The sequence below is a fragment of the Rutidosis leptorrhynchoides genome, chromosome 5 (assembly GCF_046630445.1).
Source record: "Rutidosis leptorrhynchoides isolate AG116_Rl617_1_P2 chromosome 5, CSIRO_AGI_Rlap_v1, whole genome shotgun sequence".
Classification (NCBI taxonomy): domain Eukaryota; kingdom Viridiplantae; phylum Streptophyta; class Magnoliopsida; order Asterales; family Asteraceae; genus Rutidosis; species Rutidosis leptorrhynchoides.
In genome coordinates this window covers 441,757,556-441,762,373 of record NC_092337.1, presented here as the reverse complement: position 1 = coordinate 441,762,373, position 4,818 = coordinate 441,757,556, and positions in this window count along the sequence as shown.

The window sequence follows — 4,818 nt, the reverse complement described above, 5'->3', positions numbered from 1 at the left end:
CACTTTGGCTCCATTACCCATAAAGAGACTTGATGTTCCCGTTTGCTTGCTACTTCTTTTGAACCCCTGCAAAGAATTGCAAATGTGAGTTCCACATCCAGTGTCTAATACCCATGTATTAGAAGAAGTAATACTAAGCTCTATATATACCATATATATATTACCTGAGGTTTGGTCCGCATCCCTATTTTCCTTCAACTCCTTAAGGTAGACCGGGCAGTTGCATTTCCAGTGACCCATTTCACCGCAACCGAAGCACGGGTCTTCCTTGGGGTTTGCTTGTCCGGCAACCTTTTGCTTCTTGTTCTTGTTTTTGGTTGGGGGTAACCATCCTCCCCTTTCCCTTGCCTTGATGGGTGGGTCCTTTCCTCTTAGCCGCCTTTGGCTTAGAGGTGTTGTTACCTTTGGACCCACCATCATTGATCAATAGCACGGGTGAAGCCCTCTTACCCATGCTAGTTTCCGCCGTCCTAAGCATGCCATGAAGTTCGCCAATGGTCTTATCCATACCATTCATATTGTAATTAATTACAAATTGGTCAAACCTCTTTGACAAGGAGTTTAGGATAAGATCCGTGGCTAGCTCATTAGATATGTTGAGATTAAGACGGTTTGCGCGATCAATGAGGCTTTTCATCTTGAGGACATAAGATGAAACGGATTAGGAGTCGTCCATACGACATGCATGAAGCGCTCGAACGGTCTCGAAGCGCTCGACACGTGCTTGTTGAAGGAACATCTCCTTCAATTGCGTGATCATGTCGTATGCAGTATGATGCTCGAAATCCTTTTGGAGTTCGGGTATCATAGTACCAAGCATTAGGCAAGCGACTTGCACCGAATCGGCGCAATACTTATCCCAATAAGCCATGCCTTCCATATCATCCTCGTCGGGTTGATCGGGAATGGGGTCTTCCAACACATACGCCTTATCCTCAAGTTTGAGGACAATCCTAAGATTGCAGAACCAATCCATAAAGTTTGTATGGTTGAGTTTGTCTTTCTCGAGGAGAGACCTTAACGATAGGTTGTTTAAGTTAATAGGTGCGTTTTGCATGTTGTTGTTATTGGCGGCCATCTACAAAATTTAACAAAGTTCATTTAAGTATCGATTTTAAATTTAACAATCAATACCCTTTAAATCCAATTGATATATATTAAATTTTAGAATCCAACGGTAAACCAAATTTCGGTTAGGTGACCTTTATCCCGTCATTTGATTTAGCTAGGTAGTCATTATATGACAATTGCAATCCTTTTGCATGACATATTATCCCATCAACGCCTATTTGTTCATCATGCTTCGGTGACCCTAAGTTCATGATTTCCAAATCAAGTCGTCCTACTTGTTTTGACATGTAAACTTAACATACAAGTGGTTAGGTGACCTTTATCCCACAAGTGTACGAAATTTACCTTAATCATATTAGTTTGCTCATAACGGTTTGGTGACCTTTATCCCATTATAAGTTCCTTAATACGTCTAAGTGTCATACAATAGGATGGCGTTTAAACTTGCTAACCTAATGTGTTAAAGGGATTTTAAGTTTTCGTTTATTCTAGTTTGAGAAAACTTTTATGCCATACACCAACATGCATTTAGTGTGTGGTACTTACGAAAAACCATTTTCATGTCTTGTAATTAGTCAATTACTTGATATAAACCATTTTATATATATGTGATCCTTTTTTTGTTCTTAATAACCATTTATTAAGGTCTTTAGTTGCTTTTAATTCAACCAATTAAATTGTCGTTTTGCATGTAATTAATATGTCTAATTTAACCAATTAAATTGTCGTTATGCTTGTTGTTATCTTGTAAATAATTGTATCAACCAAACATACAAACACAATAAACATACAAACAACCACACATGCAAAACAAGTTTGTTCACAATCTAGCCATTTTGGTGGACATTTGTTTAGCCGAAAACAAATGTCACCGGGTAAGGGGTAATAATACAAAGTAGGAGATTTCAAATCTCCCACTTAACCTTGCATCTATATGCTCCTTGTGTTCTTCAAGTCTTCATCATCTTGTATCTTCATTTTTACAAAATATGTATCCTAATACATTTTTATCTAGAAAATGAAAATACAACCTATTCTATTTTACATACCAAATGTAAAACAAATTACATAGCCAAAATAAATATTACATGCCATATGAATGAATAATATTACAAGCCATATGAATCATACAATTCATTCAAACATTCAACCAAACACAAGGTCAAGGCATAGATTGTGAACATCAACATGCAACCAAATATGACCAAATGGAAGCAACCCAAAACCCACTTTTGGGTCTATACCATTCGGCACTATGAATACACCCACCCAAACCCTTTTATTTTTGCATTCTACATTCATGCATGTTTATAGATTGCAAATATAGTGGGTTTAAAACAATAATTCGAAGCATATTTCAACAACTTCGGCTCTAGATACCAATGTTGGCATTTAACAAGTTTGAAACTCTTAAAACCATTAAGAATTATTATAAAACGGAAGCGCGAAATTACCAATTTAACTTGTTATCATTAAACCAAATAAAGCTAAATCCCATCTTGGATCAAGTTGTGAAATGATGCTTACTAATTAACAAGAAATGAAGAGTGTTTATACCTCTTCAATGGTGGATATTGTGCTGAATTTGGACAGCAGCAAGCTTGGAATATGATGATGAAAGCAAGCTCCAAAGTGATGAAACCTCAAGGAGAAATACCCCAAACTATACACCAACACCCTAGCCTTTAGTTAGGATTTTATTTGACACTAGCTTTGAGCTTTAAAGAAAAATTAGAACACCCTTTGAGTGTAAAAGGGGTCACGGCCAGCAGCCTGTCCAGAATGGGTGCTGTGCAGTTTTTTTCTCACTTCAAATATCTAGTTGCACTTGAGAGACTTGTTCAAACCTTGGTCCTTGAGTTGCACCTGCACAATAGGACTTGTGAAGTCTTAAAAGTAACAAAATGAGGCAAGCATGGGAGTCTTGGAGTTCCAAAATCTGCACTCCCTCTTATTTTATAACAATGTATTTACATATATATAAATATGTTATATATATATATATATATATATATATATATATATATATATATATATATATATATATATATATATATAAACATGTATTTGTTATGTTACTTTCACATTTTATAAACTTTTTATAAAATATAACACAATATAATCATTTAAAACTTATAAACAATTATATATAAATTATTCAAATAATTTATCTCAAGTGATATTATTTTAGAAAACCGATTTTCTAAAATCCAAGTGTCGCGTATTTATTTAACGACCCAATCGTTAAGATTAAATACATATAAAGTTTCGGTAAGCTTGTTATTGGGTATGACCCAACTTGGATCATAACACGTTAGCCAGATTAATTTAATATGTCTCTCGGGCATACGAAATACCTTCAATTATTATTTTCAATATTAATATAAATACTAGTGTTATTAATGTTATTTTAAATATATAATCTATAGATACGAATTTGATATACGTAAATTGTTATAATATTATTACTACTATTATTATTATCATTAATAATATTAGTAGTATTATAATTATAATTAGTAATATTATAATTAGTATTATTATTATTTTTATGGTTAATATTACTATTATAAATTTTATAGTTATTATTATCATTAATAATAATATTATTATATATTATTATAAATTTTATTATTATTATTATTATTTATAATATTGAGAGTATTACTAATATAATTATATTTATAAGATTTATATATTAATATAGTTATAATTAATAAAATTAATTATAATATATAAATAATAATATATGAATACAGATATATATAATCAATAAATATATATATATACAGTTATACATAAGTACATATACATATAAAAAATACAGAGATACATATATATCATTACAGATACAATTAATTATATAAAATACTGTATATACATAAATAAATACATATATGTACGTAAACTGTTTTCAGTCCTTGTTAACTGTGTTGTAAATCGATTTCTAGCTATGAACTAGTTCAACAAATGTCAAGTAAGTCATATTAGCAAACAAAGTCGTACAAAGCAGATTCCAAACATTAGGATAAATACAAATTCAATTATCAATCTTTCTCTCCCTTTATTTATTTAATCATATTTTATACCTGCTTTTGAAACTGTCGACTAATTTAAGCTAATAAACAAATGCCAATTGATTCATTGGAGCTATAACTTTATCGTCTATCTTCCATATAATTACCTGCTAATTTAGTTAGAGGAAAAAAAAAACATAAAGATTTTCATTAAAATTTTCTGAAAACTATCGACTGCCCTGTTTCATAACTTTTTGCTCATAATTCGATTTCTAATAAATTGTCGAAAAGTATAAACGCAGTTAGGTTAGGAAATAGATGGTAAATCTTTCTTCAAAACCTCATCTTTCAATTTGTAGAAACGAAGATGAATTGTTGGAGTCAAACTTTTATTTGAAAAGTCAAACAATCGAGTTCTTGGCAAAATTCGATTTCAATTGGATGTTATGGGTTCAATTGAATTTACAAAAGGTTTCCAGGAAGGTTTTAAAATCTAATTCATGTTACAATATTTATCTGAAACGAACTAGAAATGGAAAATGAATTTGGTGTTCATCGAGATGTAACAGCAGGTTTTTATTTTTATTTTTTTTCTTTCTTTCGTTTTTCAATTAATCCAAACAATGACTATGAATTTTGTCACACCCCCAAATAGGACCTGGGATATTTGTGACTAATTATATCAAATTATAGTTGTATAAACGAGAACGACTCTATATGAGACGTTTTA